The sequence below is a fragment of the Scyliorhinus torazame genome, chromosome 1 (genome assembly GCF_047496885.1).
Source record: "Scyliorhinus torazame isolate Kashiwa2021f chromosome 1, sScyTor2.1, whole genome shotgun sequence".
Lineage (NCBI taxonomy): Eukaryota > Metazoa > Chordata > Chondrichthyes > Carcharhiniformes > Scyliorhinidae > Scyliorhinus > Scyliorhinus torazame.
Genome location: NC_092707.1, coordinates 88,487,518 through 88,506,474, shown reverse-complemented (window position 1 = coordinate 88,506,474; position 18,957 = coordinate 88,487,518). Strand labels below are relative to the sequence as shown.

General features: G+C 45.9%; 1 protein-coding gene and 1 long non-coding RNA gene across 6 annotated transcripts in view; one reads left to right on the top strand and one right to left on the bottom strand.

Moving 5' to 3' along the window:
• LOC140409436 (uncharacterized) overlaps nt 1-14,112 on the top strand; it is a 30,083-nt gene extending 15,971 nt beyond the window's left edge. The window contains exon 4 of the long non-coding RNA XR_011940333.1: nt 11,409-14,112. This is a non-coding gene — a long non-coding RNA (uncharacterized lncRNA). The remainder of the gene's footprint in view (nt 1-11,408) is intronic.
• LOC140409407 (BICD family-like cargo adapter 1) overlaps nt 1-18,957 on the bottom strand; it is a 176,385-nt gene that overhangs the window by 113,070 nt on the left and 44,358 nt on the right. The gene's annotated exons all lie outside the window — the stretch shown is intronic.

Genomic DNA, 18,957 nt, shown 5'->3' with positions numbered 1-18,957 from the left:
CACTTGAAGTTTAACCCTTAGCCTACAACAGATTAGGAATACAGGAACAGGAGTAGGCCATTCGGCCCCTTGAGCCTGTCCCACTATTCAATGAGATCATGGCGGATCAGTGACCTAACTCCATGTACCTGCCTTTGACCCATATCGGTATTAGGTTTCCTGTCCATGAACTGTAAATTTACAAAACCAAAGAATCAAGCATGCAGGCAATCAATCCCTTATGATTGATGATGTTATCGCGGAGAGGTTCTTTGTACTGGGCCAGACTGATTATAAACTATAGTGCACTGAGTAAGTTAAATATGAGTAAATACTTCACACTTACAACTGCAACCTTATGCTGCGCACTATCACCTAGCACAATGAATGTAGGCAGATATGAAGCTTTCAAAAGAATTGCCTAATTCAATAATGAAAAAAGGCACATGCGTTTAGCATTCAAGTCACATGAATAGTGATGAGTTAATCCCTAAATATGACCTGAAACAAGAGGGTAATCCACATACTACAAAACATTTGCCAAAATTAATTAGGATTAAAGTTACGTAACCTTAATTCTTCAGAAATCAAAGAAAGGTTGTGATAAAGAAAGAGGCCATTCAGCCCATCTTGCCAGTGCTGGTCAAAAAAAAACCTAGAAGCTAGTCACCCATTCTAATTGCATCTTCCAAAACCTGGCCCGTAGCCATGCAGGTTAGAGCACTTCATGTGTAGATCCAGATAAGTTGAGGGTTTCTGCCTCCACCACCAAACCAGGCAGTGAATTCCTGCTGCTGAGTGAGGACATTTTTCCTCATGATCCCACTAATCCTTCTACCCATCTGCGCCCCCAGGAACTGACCTCTCCCTACCAGGAAACAGGTTCTTCCGGCCTACCCTATCTAGGCTCTTCATAATTTTGCACACCTCAATTAAGTCACTCCTCAGCCTCTTCTGTTCAAAGGAAAACAACCTCAGCCTATTCAATCTCACCTCATAGCTACAATTTTCAAAGTCTGCCAACATTCTCATAAATCTCCCTGCACTCTCTCCAGAGCAATTACATCCTTCCTGTAATGTGCTGACCAGAATTGAACACAAAATTCCAGCTGTAGCCGAACCAGCATTTTATACAGTTCCATTTATGCTTTTATATTCTATACCTTACACAATAAAAGGAAAGAATTCCATATGCTTTCTTTACCATCATATCTGCTTATCCTGTCACCTTCGGGGATCCGTGGACACGCACTCCAAGGTCTCTTATTTCCTCAATCCCTCACAATATCCTCCTGTTTATTGTGCATTCCCTTGCTTTGTTTGACCTCCCCAAATGCATTACCTCGCAATTCTCGGGATTGAATTCCATTTGCCGCTTTTTTACCCACTCAACAAAACCATTGGTATCACTCTGGATTGACAGCTATCATCTTCACCATCAACTACATGGTCAATTTGTGACACATCTGCAAATTTCCCAACCATGCCACTGATAATGAAGTCCAATTCATTCAAATACAACAAACAGCATTGGCACCAGCAGTGAATCCCACGGAATGGCTCTGGAAATTGCTTTCCATTTGCAAAACATTCATCAACCTTTGCTCCCTGTCACTGAGCCAATTTTGAATCCAACCTGCCCCCTTCCCCTGTATCCCATGGGCTTTTATTTTTCTGACCAGTCTTCCATGTGCAACCTTATCAAATGCCTTACTAAAATTCAGGTAAACAACATCCACTGTACTACCCTCATCAATACGCCTTGGGTGCGATTCTCTTGCCGCGTTGTGCTCAACCGAGACTACAACGCGGCGGGACAGTCCAGGGAGAGCCCTCCAGTGGGCCACCCGGCAGCCGCCGCGTCTTGCGGGATTTATCCAAGTCCCGCGAGACGTTGAAATTGGAACACTGCCCAAAAGGGGCGGGACTAAACGGTGCTCTGGGAAGTAGGTCTCAAACCTACTTAAGGCCTACCTGCCCGATATCCACCGGCCCCCCGCGATTCTCCAGGGAGTCTGCAGACGGGCACACAAATGTGGACCAGGGGGAATGGCACCCAGGGGGTCTTCTGGGCCATCGGAGATCCCTGGGTGGCCAGGGTCAGTGCAGGGTGCCTCCCTGGATCTCCCTCTGGAACACTGGCACCGCCTAGCTAGCACCTTGGCACTGCCACCCTGGCATTGCCAAGGTGCCCAAATGACATTGCCAAGTTGGCATGAGCACTGCCTGTGTACCAGGGTGGCAGTGCAAAGGTGCTCAAGTGCCAGGATGTACTGCCAAGTGTCAGGAGCCATGGGAGGCCATGCCCATGAAATGAGGGTGGAGGGGGTGTTTAAATGGTGAGGGTGTGCAGGGCAGGTAATTAAAGGCCTCCGGGAGTTTGAGTAGGTGCCGGGTGAGGGTCCTGGAAGGGAGGGGGTGCTGAAAGGCGTCTTGGGGGAGGCCTGAAGAGGGGGTGCCCCCAGGGATCCCATAGCAGGATGTTCTCACTTGGGGGGTGTGGGGTAGCGCCCATGTGTGGGGGAGATGTGGGGCACCCAGAAGCTCACTTAGAGATCGGAGCACCTTTTCAAAATGGCGGCCCGATCTCAGAGTTCAGTTCCCCAGCACTAAAAAAAATTCTAAGTGTGAGCTAAACCAGTCAGAAACTCCCCAGGGCCCAATAAAGTGACTACATGTCATTGAATAGCGATGGGGAACTCACCGGCAGGAAGCTCCCTGAAAAACCCGCCACAAATGAACTTCGAAATTTTTCCGGAGAATTGTGCCCCTCGTTTCCACAAAAAATTTGATTAAATTAGTGAGACACCATCTTCCCCAAACAAAACCATGCTGACTATCCCTGATCAAATGACAGTTTATCCCGTCTCTCAGAATTGATTCCAATAATTTGCTCACCACTGAAGTCAGACTGACTGGCCTATAATAATTTGGCCTATCTGTTGCACCCTTTTTAAATAAATGAATAACATTCGCAGATCTCCAATCCTCTGGAACCTCATCTATATCCAGTGAGGATTGCAAAATAACCCTCAAGAGCTTCCGCTATTTCCTTCCCGACCTGGGACACAATCCATCCAACCGTGGCGATTTATCCACATTCAAGAATGACAGTCCCTCCAGTACTCCCTCTCTCATTGCGTTTGTCAATGCTCCTCTTTAACTTGAATATCATAGAGAATTTACAGTGCAGGAGGCCATTCGGCCCATCGTGTCTGCACCGGGCCTTGGAAAGAGCACCCTACTTAAGCCCACATCTCCACTCTATCCCCGTAACCGAGTAACCTCATCTAACGTTTTTGGACTAAGGGCAATTTAGCATGGGTAATCCACCTAACCTGCACATCTTTGGACTGTGGGAGGAAACCGGAGCACTTGGAGGAAACCCACGCAGACACAGGGAGAACGTGCAGATTCTGCAGACAGTGACCCAAGCCAGGAATCGAACCTGGGACCCTGGGGCGGTGAAGCAACTGTGCTAACCACTGTGCTACCATGCTGCCCTAATATCTGCATCATCCTTTTCCTTAGTGAAGATAGAGACAAAGTACTCATTGAGGACCCTGCCCACGTCTTCTGCACCCTCACACAAGTTACCTTGTACGTCTCTGTAGGCCTACACTTTTCTTTTTATTCTGTTGCTCTCAAGTGTGCTGGCAATACATCTTTGGGTTTTCCATGATTTTACATGCCAATATTTTTTCACATCCTCACTTTGCTTTCTTAATTTCCTTTTTTACTTCACACCTGCACTGTCTATACTCCTCTCGACTTTCTACAGCATTAACTTATTTGTGATCGTCATCAGCTATATTTTTCTGCTTTATCTTACCCAGTATGCCCCTGGAAAACCAGTGGGCTCCAGATTTGGCAGTACCGCCCATTTTCTTTGTGGGGACATGTTGACGCTGTGCCCGTAGAATTTGCTGATGAATGCCTCCCACTGATTTTCCTTCAAATAGCTGTGTCCAGTCCACATAGTCAGGTCACTTGATTGCTTCGTAAAAGTTTGTCTTTCTCCCCAATTTAGAACTTTTGCTTCTGTACTTCTGTACTATCTTTGTCCTTTTCCATAATGATGCTAATTTTTTGCATTGTGGTCACCATCTGCTACTTCATCCACTTGCCCTGCACCCTGTCTCATTTCCTGATACTAAACCTAGAATTGCGCTCAAAAACAGAAAATGCTGGTCAATCTCAGCAGGTCTGACAGCACTGGTGGAGAGCGAGCAGAGCTAACATTTCCAGTCCGGATGACTCTAGACAAAGAGTCATCCAGACCCAAAACGTTAGCTCCATTCTCTGCATTTTTTTGTTTTTGCTTCCATCCCAAAATTGTGCCCCCTCTTGTTGGGCTGGCTAAAAAAAAGTTCTCTTGAAAGCACAGTTCAAGAATTCTGTGATATCCCCGCCTTTCGCACTGCTCGTATTCCAGTTGATATTAGGGTAATTCAAGTCACCAACTAAACTGCAGAATTGCTTTTGCACTCAAATTTGCCTACCTATGTGCTCTTGTAATGCCCCCTCAGTATTTGGGGTCTACAGTACACTCCTTGCAGTGTGACTGCCCCGGTTTTTATTTCTGAGCTCAACCCATATGGCCTTGTTTGATGATTCATTTGGTATATCATCCCTCCTCACATCTGTAAATGATTCCTTACCAAAAATACAAACGCCTACCTTTTAAAAAAATAAATCTGCATCTCTACCCTGCCCAAAATCTTTATATCCAGTGATGTTGAGCTGCCATTTTGCCCCTCTTTAAGCCAAGGTGTCCATTATGGCAATGATATAATGCTGCCATGTGCCTGTCTATTTGTGCCCTCAGTGCATTGTTTTTGTTTGATATATTCATTGCATTTACACATAAAAAATTACACCACAGTCCCAGGGAACCATAGGCCTTTTTGAAAGAAAATTGACACTTTTTTTTTTTAAAAATCGCTCATGGGATGTGGGCATCGCAGGTTGTGCCAGCATTTATTGCCCATCCCCAAGTGCCCTCTTTGTTTTGGATCGGGAGTCACATGTAGGCCAGACCAGGTAAAGATGGCAGATTTCCTTCCCTAAAAAGGACATGAGTGAACCAGATGGACTTTTATGAAAATCAACAATGGTTTGTTTCATGGTCAATATTAGACTTCTAATTCCAGATTTGTATCTTATTCAAATTTGACTATCTGCAGTTGCTGGATTTGAACCTGGGTCTCTGGTTTACTCGTCCAGTGATAATGCCACTATGCTACCGCCTCCCATGGGTCATCTCACATCAGCTGAGGAGCAAGGCTGAGAAGGCGGGAGCTTCATGAATAACCCCAGCCAGTACAGGAACCGTGTCACTCCGCATCATGAACCAGCTGAGCTAATCGACCCCTGTATTTACATATTTACCTTTTAACACTGCCAACTTCCTGTGCTGTAACCTTTGCTGTTTCTGTCTTTCAGAGTCAATCGCTAGTTTTCTGTCTCCCGCTCCCTGCTCTGAATTTATCCCATCTGAATCTGTCCTCAGGTTCCCATCCCCTTGATAATCTAGTTCATACCCTCCCCAACTACACGAGCAAACCCCATGGGGAGGATATGCATCCAAGTCCTTTACAGGTGCAGTCTGTCCAGCTTGTACAGGTCCCTCCTTCCCCAGAACCGGTCCCAATGCCTCAAATCTGATGCCCTCTCGCCTACACCAGCTTTCCAGCCACATGTTCAATCACTCAGTTCTCCTATTTTTATGCTCAGGAGCATGTGCCACTGGGAGTAATCCTGAGATTACCAATTTAGAGGTCCTGCTTTTCAGTCACCTTCCTAGTTGCCCAAAACCAGATTTCGGGACTTCACTCTCTTTCCTGACTACCATTGATACCAACATGGACCACAACCTCCGACTCTTCATCCTCCTCCAGAAGAATGTCCTGCAGTCGCTCCGTGACATCCTTGACCCTGGCACCAGCGAGGCAATTCATTCCATCCTATCACCTAAATCACAGCCAACCAGCAGATCAATATTTCTCTCTGCATGTCTCGGTGGCTCAGCCAGGTTATCCCACCCCCCTTGATTATTTCAACAAATGATGGAATACAGAAGTTGGCGAAGCATCGAAGACAAGAGGTTTTATAATACTATAAAATAATCATAATCTTTATTGTCACAAGGAGGCTTACATTAACATTGCAATGAAGTTACTGTGAAAAACCCCAGTCGTCACATTCCAGCACCTGTTCGGGTACACAGAGGGAGAATTCAGAATGTCCAAATTACCTAACAGCACGTCTTTCGGGACTTGTGGGAGGAAACCGGAGCACCCGGAGGAAACCCACGCAGACACAGGGAGAACGTGCAGACTCCGCACAGACAGTGACCCAAGCTGGGAATCGAACCTGGGACCCTGCGCTGTGAAGCAACAGTGCTAACCACTGTGCCGTCCACAGCAAATTACACAGTGTTGAAAGTCAGTGCACAGATTAATGGTTATTTCTTATTCCAAATCAATATATGTTACCAGCATAACATGACCTGCAAGAGAGTCAGCAACCAGAGGGACACAGTTTAATGCTAAAATCGACAAAGAACTGGGGAGGGGGCACAATGGGCTGTAGGAGCCTCTCCATGTTATCATTCTGCTGACAACCAAGAGCTTCCACAGAGGGAAATAGTTCAGCTGACATAGCAACCTCATTGTCAGGACAAGGGCTATAACCCGTACCCAGCAAAATTGTTTTGTTTGATGATGTTTCTTGTAATCTCTCAATCTATTATTTATTTCCCCTTTTGTTTTTCTCCTCTGCTGAGGTTATGTTTATGCTCTCCAATACCTTATCTAAATAGCCATCCTTCATTTTTGAACATTGAGGAGCTGCAGGCGGTTTGACCTGCTCTCCCCTAGCCCAAAGGCACCAAAAGGCAGGTACAGTATCAAAGAGATCAGCCAACACAGCAAGCTGGGTGGAACCAGTCACCCCAACAGCTGTCTGTCTTGCAACCTTTTAAACATCTCTGGTGCCATTTAAACTTCTGGAGGATGATTGATTAGTCCTAGCTATTAGTTTGCAGTGCTTCAAGATGAGAGATACCGTGTTGCTTCATGAATGTGATGTTTTGAAACAATTGTACTTGCCAGTTTAATGAAATGGCAGGTAAGGGTCACCAATGGTACATGATTTCATGAAGAATAACAAAACAAAGAAAGTCATGTCAAAAGAGGAGAAGTGCTGTACAATGCCAGAACTAGTGGCCGGCATGGTAGCACAGTGGTTAGCACTGTTGCTTCACAGTGCCAGGGACTCGGGTTCGATTCCCGGCTTGGGCTACAACCTAAAGATGTGTCTGGTAGGTAAACTGGCCATGCTAAATTGCCCCTTAATTGGGAAAAAAAAAAGAATTGGGCAATCACACTGACTCACTCTCAGACAAGCTGCCTTCTTTCTTGCAACAGGCGTGGGCAGGGGACCAGTGGAGGACCAACACACCAGTATCCCCTCAGGGGGATAGCACCACTGTGCTACCATGCCGCCCACTAGCTCTGGCATTGTACGGCATTTCTCCTCTTTTGACATGACTTTCTTTGTTTTGTTATTCTTCATGAAATCATGTACCATTGGTGACCCTTACCTGCCATTTCATTAAACTGGCAAGTACAATTGTTTCAAAACATCACATTCATGAAGCAACACGGTATCTCTCATCTTGAAGCACTGCAAACTAATAGCTAGGACTAATCAATCATCCTCCAGAAGTTTAAATGGCACCAGAAATGTTTAAAAGGTTGCAAGACAGACAGCCGTTGGGGGTGACCGGAGATGGTACATAGCTACTATACTTCCTGCACACACACGACTGCGTGGCAAAATTTGGTTCCAACACCATCTACAAGTTTGCTGACGACACGACCATAGTGGGTCGGATCTTGAATAACGATGAGTCAGAATACAGGAGGGAGATAAAGAACCGAGTGGACTGGTCCAACGACAACAGTCTAACCCTCAATGCCAGCAAAACTAAAGAGCTGGTCATTGACTTCAGGAGGCAAAGTGCCATGCACACTCCTGTCAGCATTAACGGGGCCGAGGTGGAGATGGTTAGCAGTTTCAAATTCCTAGGGGTGCACATCACCAAAAATCTGTCCTGGTCCACCCACATCGACGCTACCACCAAGAAAGCACAACAGCGCCTATACTTCCTCAGGAAACTAAGGAAATTCAGCATGTCCACACTGACTCTTACCAACTTTTACAGATGCACCATAGAAAGCATCCTATCAGGCTGCATCACAGCCTGGTATGGCAACTGCTCAGCCCAGGACCGCAAGAAACTTCAGAGAGTCGTGAACACCGCTCAGTCCATCACACGAATCTGCCTCCCATCCATTGACTCCATCAACACCTCCCACTGCCTGGGGAAAGCGGGCAGCATAATCAAAGACTCCTCCCATCCGGCTTACTCACTCTTCCAACTTCTTCCATCAGGCAGGAGATACAAAAGTCTGAGAACAGGCACAAACAGACTCAAAAACAGCTTCATCCCCACTGTTACCAGACTCCTAAACAATCCTCTTATGGACTGACCTGATTAATACTATACTCCTGTATGCTTCACCCGATGCCGGTGTCTATGTATTTACATTTGGACCTTGTGTTGCCTTTTATGTATTTTCTTTTCTTTTCATGTACTAAATGATCTGCTCGCAGAAAATACTTTTCACTGTACTCGGTACACGTGACAATAAACTAATCCAATCCAAACCAATTCAATTATTGGAGCCAGTGCCACAGAGTGAGTGGCACTGTCAAGTCCATCAAGGATGATAATAAGTTGCTGTCTTGTGTACGTTCTCCCCTCATTCCTCACCCCCATCCTGAAAAGTTCTGCAAAATGAAAACTACAAATGAAGTGATTGTCACAAACCTGCTTCCTGCTCCCTTCCCTGCTTTTCCTTTATTCCTACCTTACTAAATCCTTCGGTGCTTTGTTACGATACCAGACCAAACCCCAACATTTGTTAGGACACCGGACAAGAACCGAAACAATTTTTTTTAATTTGTAAAACTGTGAGGAAAGGATACTTCGCCTCAGGAGTGATGACTCTGACCAATAGCTATCTTTAATGTTAGGACAAACTTTCATTTAAACACAGAATTAATCACATTAACGTCAAGAACACAGCTTTACCATTATCAGTTAAATAGTTGGGGAAACTTAAAATGATCTATACCTGCTACTAACTCCAATGAAGCAATCCAATACAGTTCAAATACCATTATAAATAAAATTAACAAAACAGGTTTACCTGCTCAGCTGTGCAGACCTTTGGAGAGAGTTCCTTTTAAGAGCAGATTCAGTACACTTCTGCTCAATCTAGCAGCATTTGGCAAAGACCCCTCCCACCCGGCTTACTCACTCTTCCAACTTCTTCCATCGGGCAGGAGATACAAAAGTCTGAGAACACGCAGAAACTGATTCAAAAACTGCTGAGGCCTGCCAATGTACCAAGCATTACTTAAAATCCATCTGCCTTGTCACACCCAAATCCTATGGCAAAACTGCCAAATTACAGAGAGACTGGCTTCTCCCATTAATTACACCATCTGTATTCCACTAAGATGTCACATAACCTGCTTAACTAAGACTAAATACCACTCCCCCATAAATTATCTGCTCTCCAGGCAATCTCCAGCAATTATAACAATGTTCCATTAGCCCTCTATATGTTAACAAGCAAATGGTTAGAATCAATCATGACCACACCTTTTGCAACTTCTTAATTACAGCTTTAGCAGACACATAGTCTGGATAACTTAACCTAGGTTCTTCAAAAATATTACTGCAACAATATACCTTAACTCAGGCTTTTAAAAACTTTACTGCAACAGATACAAATACAATATATATATATACCAATTTCTTACATTCATCCCAGTTTCCAGATAGAAGAACTGCCACCTGGTCAGGTAAGACCTCATGGTGAAGCATGTTCCCTTGATGTTTTCAGTCACATCCACCAGTTCTGAAGATGGCATTTCCCTAGAGGCTGATAGTGAATCTGGATTTACACGTGGTGAGCAGGAGTTCGCTGGAGCCAGGACAAGTGGAGGTATGGGTCAGTTCGTGTGAAAGGTCCCCCAAGGCTATGTTCGCACACCAGTTGGAGATGGAGACCTCGTTGGGACGGATTACAGGAAAATGATGATGATGCATACCAAAATGCTTGGTACATTGGCAGGTCTCAGCTGACTGGCTAAGAGCATCGAGTCTGGCTGCACATGACACAGAGCATCATGCAGAACTTGGAAACCATCCTTTCCACCATTGAAATGGTAGACACATCCACGGCAGAACTGCCCGACTAACCCATGCTAATTTCCATTAGCAGATCTGCATAGAATATGAAGGTGGGGAGAGGGGAAGTGGGGTAGAGAAAGAGAGGGGAGTGTGAGTGTGTGTCATGACAATCCCCACTCCATCCATAAAGGACCTCTATTGATAGGAGCCCTGTGTAAGGGCGGAGGCACAAAAATGGACGACGTGGGAATGCTGTTCCGTGATTCTCTGGCTCTTCCCTAGAGGTCAAAAGGCAAGAAGGGACTTGCTGTTTCCCCAGGGCAGGAAAAGGCCAGAACCACAGTGTTTGAAAAAGTTTACTACCATGCTATATCTGGAAAGGCAAGTGACAACATAACTCTACGATAAGGCGGCACGGTAGCACAGTGGTTGCATTGCTGCCTCATGATGCCAAAGACCCGAGTTCAATTCCAGCCTTGAGTGACTGCAAAGTTTGCATGTTCTCCTGTGGGTTTCCTCCGTGTGCTCTGGTTTCCTCCCACAGTCCAAAGATGTGCAGGTTAGGTGGATTGGCCATGTAATTGTTCCTTCGTATTCAACGGTTAGATGGGGTTATGGAGAGTGGGCCGAGGTAGGGTGCTCTTTTGGAGGGTCGTTGTAGACCCGATGGGCCAAATGTCCTCTTGCACAGAATTCGATGATTTTGCTAGCATTGTCCTGCACAGCACTCACCTGAACAACACAATTTACAATTCCACACATGCATTTCTCTTCAGGCAGTTCCTCAAATCTCCATCTAAAAACAGTGTAGACTCACACCCCTCCCTCATCCTAATGCCACCTCGCATCCAACCCTTACAAGCACCCTCACTAATGTTTTCATTCAATCATAATGCACGTTCTACTTTCACACTGGTATAACGCTGCTTCTTCTCACTGCAGGCAGACAGAGCCAGGGTGAACCTGCAGTTCGGCACCCTGACTCAATTAGAGATGGGCAAGGTGGCACAGATGATAGACATGGGCGACTCTCATAGACCTGGGGATATCACATTGCCACTCAGCACTTAACAGTCACTGATGCGGAGTTGCATTTTGTCGAGGTTTCAATTTTTACTCCACACCAGAACAAACACATGTCAATATTTGCCTACAGATGCTTCAGGGGGATGGAGAAGCTGCTGTGCAGGAGACCGAAGAGTCTGAGGAGGACAAGCACTCGGAGGAAGCACCGTCACATGACTGACGTGTGCCATTCACCAACTTAAATATACTCGACTTGGTGGGTACTGCAATAATCATTAGATTGTCATACGGTGAGGCGCATATCACCTTGGTGGCTCAAAGAAATGCAGCAAAGCGAGGACAGAGTCTGCCCCTACAGAGCTGCAGATGGGGCACTTCAACTGGGGGCTCCAAAAAGCCAGAGGATGTCCACCAAAGACCTCTCTTCTGTCAGAACAGGGGAATGGGTAGCCTGCTTCCAGCTCTGCTGAAGCTACAGGGGTCACACCACTTAGGAGTAAATGAAAGCAGATGAGAAATATGCATTAGTCGCCTATGGGTGTTCAATTGGTTGTGCATTTTGATGTGAATGGTGTTATTTTAATATTCATTTCAATGAATGAATAGTTTTATCTGAACTCCTCATCCTCCTGGTGGAGAGATGGGGTGGGGGTTACACATGACTTCAGATGGCATTGTTAGATGCTCTCACACTCAGACATAAGCATGCGGAGGCCATCACAGTTTCTCTGGCAGCCAGGCATGCGGCCGCAGGCACATTGGCCATAACAGACTCATCCTCAGAGGATGCTAGTTATTCATTTCCTTCCTCTTTCTGCAGTTCCTCTCCTTTCTACAGTGCAATGTTATGCAGGAACAGCAGACAACAACCATTTTGGTGAGGCTGTGGAGAGCCCACCCTCCCGTCACAGAATTTCCCCCCTCAGCCTCCTCCTCTCCATGTTTTGCTGATGTTGCAGAGCAAGTGACACTCAAATACTGTCCTCATACCCACGATGGGTACGGTTATTTTAAGCCTTCCTGTGGTCAGCAATAACCTCCAGATTGCTCAAGAATTCACCACAGTGCTTGCGCATTGCCTGAGCATAAGGAAGTCAATAGCACCAAAGTGGCAACTTGTTGAGTGGTATAAAATATATATAGCCCCAAAACAGGGCTTGCTGCCTCACAATTATTGACATAATGAATAATGACATAGCCCTCACCACGAGACCCCACAGAGGATCCTAGTGCCTGTACTGAGATCCACTGGCCTCAAAGAGGGACCTGCCGCTTCTACTAAGAGCCAGACACAAAACAATAGACATGGGGCCAGTACGCAAAGAGTCACAGACCTCAAAGAGGCAGCTAGTGCCTGTAACAGAGTCACAGACCCCAACGTGGGAGCTAGTGCCAGTGACAATCACAGACCCCAAAGAGGGAGCCAGTGCCTGTAGCAGAGTCACAGACCCCAAAGAGGCAGCTAGTGCCTGTAGCAGAGTCACAGACCCCAAAGAGGCAGCCAGTGCCTGTAACAGTCACAGATCCCAAAGTGGGAGTCAGTGCCTGTAACAGAGTCACAGACGCCAAAGAGGGAGCCAGTGCCTGTAACAGTCACAGATCCCAAAGTGGGAGTCAGTGCCTGTGACAGTCACAGATCCCTGACAGACCCAGTGCTCCAAATAATTCGGTATTTTAATTAGTTAATACGAGAGAGAGAGAGAGAGAGTCAGAGAGAGAGAGAGAGAGTCAGAGAGAGAGAGAGAGAGAGAGAGTCAGAGAGAGAGAGAGAGAGAGTCAGAGAGAGAGAGAGAGAGAGAGAGAGAGAGAGAGAGAGAGAGAGAGAGAGAGACACAGGGAGAAAATGAATAGTGGAAGTGCAGCACATATTCATGTAGTCAGATACACAAGTATCATTTGTTAGAGATTCAACGACAATAAATAAATGCACGCAGAAATAGGTTTTTCTCCAAGATAAAACAAAAATACTCTGAAGATGGCTAACCTCTTCACAAAGGAAGCAGACTGGCAAAGGCACTGGTTTGGAGAAACCTTTGTAAACTATCATGACCCCAAAAAATTGTTCGTATTTTTTTGTTCTCAGTCACTCTTTTCTAAATACTATGAAAATCTGACTAATCATCACTGGCAACATGATAGGGACAGCAGCAGCAAGTGTGAAAGATTGGGAAATACGCTCTCAGCTTGGGAGAAAGCATTTGCGTACAAATCTGCGAAATCTCAAACCTTGTTTTTGTGGTAAATCTGAACAGCAATAATTTTTGAAAGGGCAAGGACAATATCTATGCATTACCGTTCAGCTTTGCAATCTTAACACGGTCAGTAACCTGCTCGTAAACTTAAGATACTGTTTGAATCTCAGAACACCAATTCCAGAACAAAATGTTTTGCTGGATTCATAGTGTTGGGTTTCTTTCCGTATTGTATGTTCAAAAGCTTTATTCTTATTGCTATGTTTTTTAAATGGACCTTTCTGCTGAACAAAGAAATGATGGCTGCTACGAGTCACCTGATCACAGGGTTGGCCCCTTGTCTGGAAGCTATCCCCAGGGGTTTCAAGAACAAAATAATTACTTTTTCAGCTTCTGGAATTTCAGAGGAACTGAGGACAAACGGGCTTCCTCATCCTAAATTGCCACAAAAGAAGGAGACCGACACACATTATACTGGAAGAGATTCTATTAGCCAAAGTGTCTTTCCTGAGGAGCCACTTCGTCTTTCCTGAGGAGAAGCAACGAAGCACAAAACTAATAATTAAGCTACAATGAACTATTAATAGGCCACTGGATAAAAGCAAATTACTGCGGATGCTGGAATCTGAAACGAAAAAGAAAATGCTGGAAAATCTCAGCAAGTCTGGCAGCATCTGTAGGGAGAGAAAAGAGCTAACGTTGAGTCCGATGACTCTTTGTCAAAGCTAACAGACAGAGAAAGTGGGAAATATTTATACTGTGGAGTGAGAATGAAAGATGAGTCATAGCCACAGAAACCCAGGGAAACCAGGTGCTAATGGCCACATAAATCAAGGGGAAAGAGTGCGAATGGCAGTCCCCAGAGGACAAAAGATGTGAAAGGTCAAACAGCAGGGAAACCAACATCCGGCAATAGACTATCCACTAATATCCACTACAAGCCCACTGACTCCCACAGCTATCTGGACTACAGCTCTTCGCACCCTACACCCTGTAAGGACTCCATCCCTTTCTCTCAACTCCTTCACCTCCGTCGCATTTGTTCCGATGATGCCACTTTCCAAAATGGTGCTTTGAAAATGTATTCCTTCTTCCTCAACCGTGATTTCCCACCTACAGTTGTGGACAGGGCCCTCAACAGTGTGCAGTCCATCTCCCGCGCCACTACTCTCGCCCCCTCCACTCCCTCCCAGAACAAGGATAGAACCCCCTCGTTCTCACAGTTCATCCCACCAGCCTCCGTATGCAAAGCATATCCTCCGCCATTTTCGCCAACTCCCGCGTGATGCCACCACCAAACACATCTTCCCTTCACTCCCTCGGTCAGCATTCCGCAGAGACCGTTCCCTCTGAGATAATCTAGTTTACTCCTCTACCATACCCAGCACCTCTCCCATCACCCATGGCACCTTCCCATGCAATCGCAGAAGGTGTAACACCTGCCCCTTTACCTCTTCCATGCTTAACATTCCTGTATCTCTTCCAATTTGGTCTACTGCATTCGCTGCTCCCAATGTGGTCTCCGCTGTATCGGAGACACCAAACGGAGACTGGGTGATCGCTTTGCTGAGCACCTTCGGTCTGTGCGCATTCAGGACCCTGACCTTCCCGTTGCTTGCCATTTTAACAAAAGACCCCGTCCCATGCCCACATGTCTGCCCTTGGCCTGCTGCAATATTCCAGTGTAGATCAACGCAAACTGGGGAACAACACCTCATTTCCGGTTCGGCACGCTACAGCCTTCCGGCCTGAACATCGAATTCAACAACTTCAGATGATCAGCTCTACCCCACCTCGATCCATTTGTTTTCATTTCATTTTAACTGTCTTTTACCATTTCTTTCTTTCTTAATATACATTTAATTCCCCACCCCCCCCAATCACCTTTCTCCTCTTTGTTTCCCCCTTCCCCCCAACACACCTACAGTTCATCCTCTGATGTTAGTTTCTCTGCTGTTTCACACCTTTCACACCTTTTGTCCTCTCTGGAGACTGCCATTAGCACTCTTTCCCCTTGGTTTCTGTGCCCGTGAGCACCCGGTTTCCCTGGGTTTCTGTGGCTATGACTCATCTTTCATGCTCACCCCACAGTATCAATATTTCCCACTTTCTCTGTCTGTTAGCTTTGACAGAGTCATCGGACTCGAAACGTTAGCTCTTTTCTCTCCCTACAGATGCTGCCAGACTTGCTGAAATTTTCCAGCATTTTCTCTTTTGTTATTAATAGGCCATGTCACCTGACTCACGCCTCTGGCCTTTTGGGACGGTTGTAACAGTACATCTTTAGGCTTCACAGCCAGTCTGCTGTTTTAACATCAAACTGGTGAGTCACAAAGAAGCAGGCTCCTCCAGGCAGAACAAACTGCCCATCAAACCTGGCTCTGCTGAAAGATTTCCGACCATTGTCTACAGTACCGACTCAGTCTCTGCATACCCATGTTACCTTGCGGTATCAGCATCAACTGAAAAAAAAAGAGTTCAACAAATCCAGTCTTCAGCCAGCTGAACTCAAACTTCTCCATTTCAGAATTCCTCAATGGACTGTGACTTTGAACTCTGGGACTCACTTGAATTAATATTCACTTTCTGTGAACACTCCATCCCTAACTTTTGAATGTGGAAAATAAACTAACCCAATATGATCGTAACTTGAGTTTTTCTGGGTTATATGTGAATTGGATCAGGAAAAAACTGAAGGGTTGGGAAATGTGTCACCCTAATGTTTAAAAACAAATTCAAACCAATTTCAACTTACAGACAGGTGGTAAGAGGAAAGCAGTGCAGTTTGACCCCTCTCACCTGTCCATAATCATTTCCAGTAATATTCTCGGACAGGTCTCCCTGCCTGAGGAAATTAAATATGTTGCAATAATAACTCTCGAAGTTCCCAAAAAGGACAGTTACGGGCATGTCCCGATTGGTCAGAAGACATTTAGTCCACCGTCAGGCATTATGGATTGTGACAAAAATAAAAATTTTTGTTCAAGGTTTTGCTTGCCGTTCGATTTTTAATTCAACCATGGTAATTAAGGAGTTCAAAGCCAGTTTTTGCCACAAGACTCGATAAAATATTTTGAAGATTAGGAATGTGTGGTGGCTCGAGGCAATACTACGTAGATGTCAAAAGAAGAACGGAGGATTTATTGTCAACTAACAAGGGTAACTATGATACAGGCACAGAGTTTCTATACAGGTACTCCCTACCAAATTCAGGAAAACCAAGTCCAACCAGCTCCAGAGAAGACGGCCCATAAGTAATTATGCTGGGGAGGCCATGTGTAGAAATCCCACACTATGGCTAGGCCTCTACTGTGGCCACCGAGGTCACCGTTCCCATCTCCTGAACCTCCAACTACTATGATGTCGGCCAAAACGAGGAATGTCTTGTCCAGCAAAGTCCATATGTACCTCATCCATGGGTGGCCAGACCACCCCCAGGTTGGAGGTTGGCTGTAGGTGATGGTATCTGCTGTGTTTGTAAGACGTCACACTGGCGCTCCACATGTTCAAAGTCCTTATCTATGCCAGGCCACCAATAGTACGTACGAGTGAGCATTTTCATCTGACCCAGATGGGCACTATGCAAATCTTGCAACAATAGCTCTCGGGCTGGGGGTGATACTACCACACGGGATCTCCAAATATGACTCCATCTTCACAACAGGGTTTGTCCTTAACGAGTATGGTAAGGTCTTAATTGGTCAGATTTATCGTGGGGCCACCCAGTTAAGATCATGGTTTCATTTTGGACAGGACTGGGCCGTGTTGTGTCCAACTCTTTGTGATCGGGCAAAACTGGCCAGGTGTCCAAAAAGTTCAATGTCAAGACGATTTCTTGAGGTACCAACGGAGGTGCTGGGTCCTTTGGGAGTGGGAGCCGACTCAATGCACCAGCATTCAAAATCTGTGTACCTGGCCTCTGCTGAAGATATAGTAATAAGTTGCCAACAACAAAGTCCACAGTTGTACTCTGGCAGATGAGATTGGTGGTATCAGTTTATCCTCACAATGGAACTCCAGCAAGGGCTTGTGGTCCATTATAGAGCAGCACAGTAGCATAGTGCTTATCACAATTGCTTCACAGCTCCAGGGTCCCCGGTTCGATTCCCAGCTTGGGTCACTGTCTGTGCGGAGTCTGCACATTCTCCCCGTGTGCGCTCCGGTTTCCTCCCACAGTCCAAAGATGTGCAGGTTAGGTGGATTGGCCATGATAAATTGCCCTTAGTGTCCAAAATTGCCCTTAGTGTTGGGTGGGGTTACTGGGTTGTGGGATAGGATGGAGGTGTGGGGTGCCCTTTCCAAGAGCCGGGGCAGACTCAATGGGCCTAATGGCCTCCTTCTGCACTGTAAATTCTATGATTATTGCGCCCATAAACATGCTGGTGAAATTTCTTGACACTGTATATTATGGTAATTAGATATACTGGGGCTGCTTTAGCAGTGGGCTAAATAGCTGGCTTGTAATGCAGAATGCCAGCAGCGCGGGTTCAATTCCTGTACCAGCCACCCCGAACAGGCGCCGGAATATGGCAACTAAGGGCTTTTCACAGTAACTTCATTGAAGCCTACTTGTGACAAACAATTATTATTATTATTCTGATGAGTGCGACAACGTGCCTGGATATGGCCCTACCTGTTGCATCGAAAACAAATAAACTCTCTGCAGCCGTACAATTCTTGGGAGCCTCCCCGCACCGCTAACCGTCATTTTGATGTCTGGGTTGCGGCCCAATTTCTTCCCTGGCCATGGACTACGATTCTGTTCCTGGGATCGTGGCTGAACCTTCTCTGTGCCTGTCAATCTGGCTGCATGCCTTGCAGCCATACCACACACAACTGGTTCACCTCGTCCTCTTGCCTGCTTTGAAGCTCTGACACGCCTCTCTCGGTTGCCTGAGCAATCTAAAATCGCCCTGTCTAGGGTAATGTTGGTTTTAGCCAGAAGTTACTTTTGCACACTTACGTTGTTAATACTGCATACAAAACGATCATGTAGCACGTTACGGAGTGCTGCACCAAACTCAACACTCAGCCATTTGCCAGAGTCTGGCAACAAAAATGGAGATCATTCTTCCTTGGTCCCTGGCAGCCCAATTGAACTTGTACCGCTGTAACATGATAGAGTGTCTGGGCTTGAAATGCTCCCTGACCAGCTTCACTAACTGGTCAAATGACTTTGCGTCAGGAGCCTCCATGGTTCGATTCCCAGCTTGGGTCAGAGTCTGTAGGGAGTCTGCACGTTCTTCCTGTCTGCGTGGGTTTCCTCCGGGCGCTCAGGTGTCCTCCCACAAGTCCCAAAAGACTTGTTAGGTAATTTGGGCATTCTGAGTTCTCCCTCTGTATACCCAAACAGGCGCCAGAGTGTGGCGACGAAGGGACTTTTTACAGCAACTTCATTGCAGTGTTAATGTAAGCCTACTTATGACAATAATAAAGATTATTATTTCTTATAAGGTTGTAGGCCCACAAACTGTTAATAGTATAACT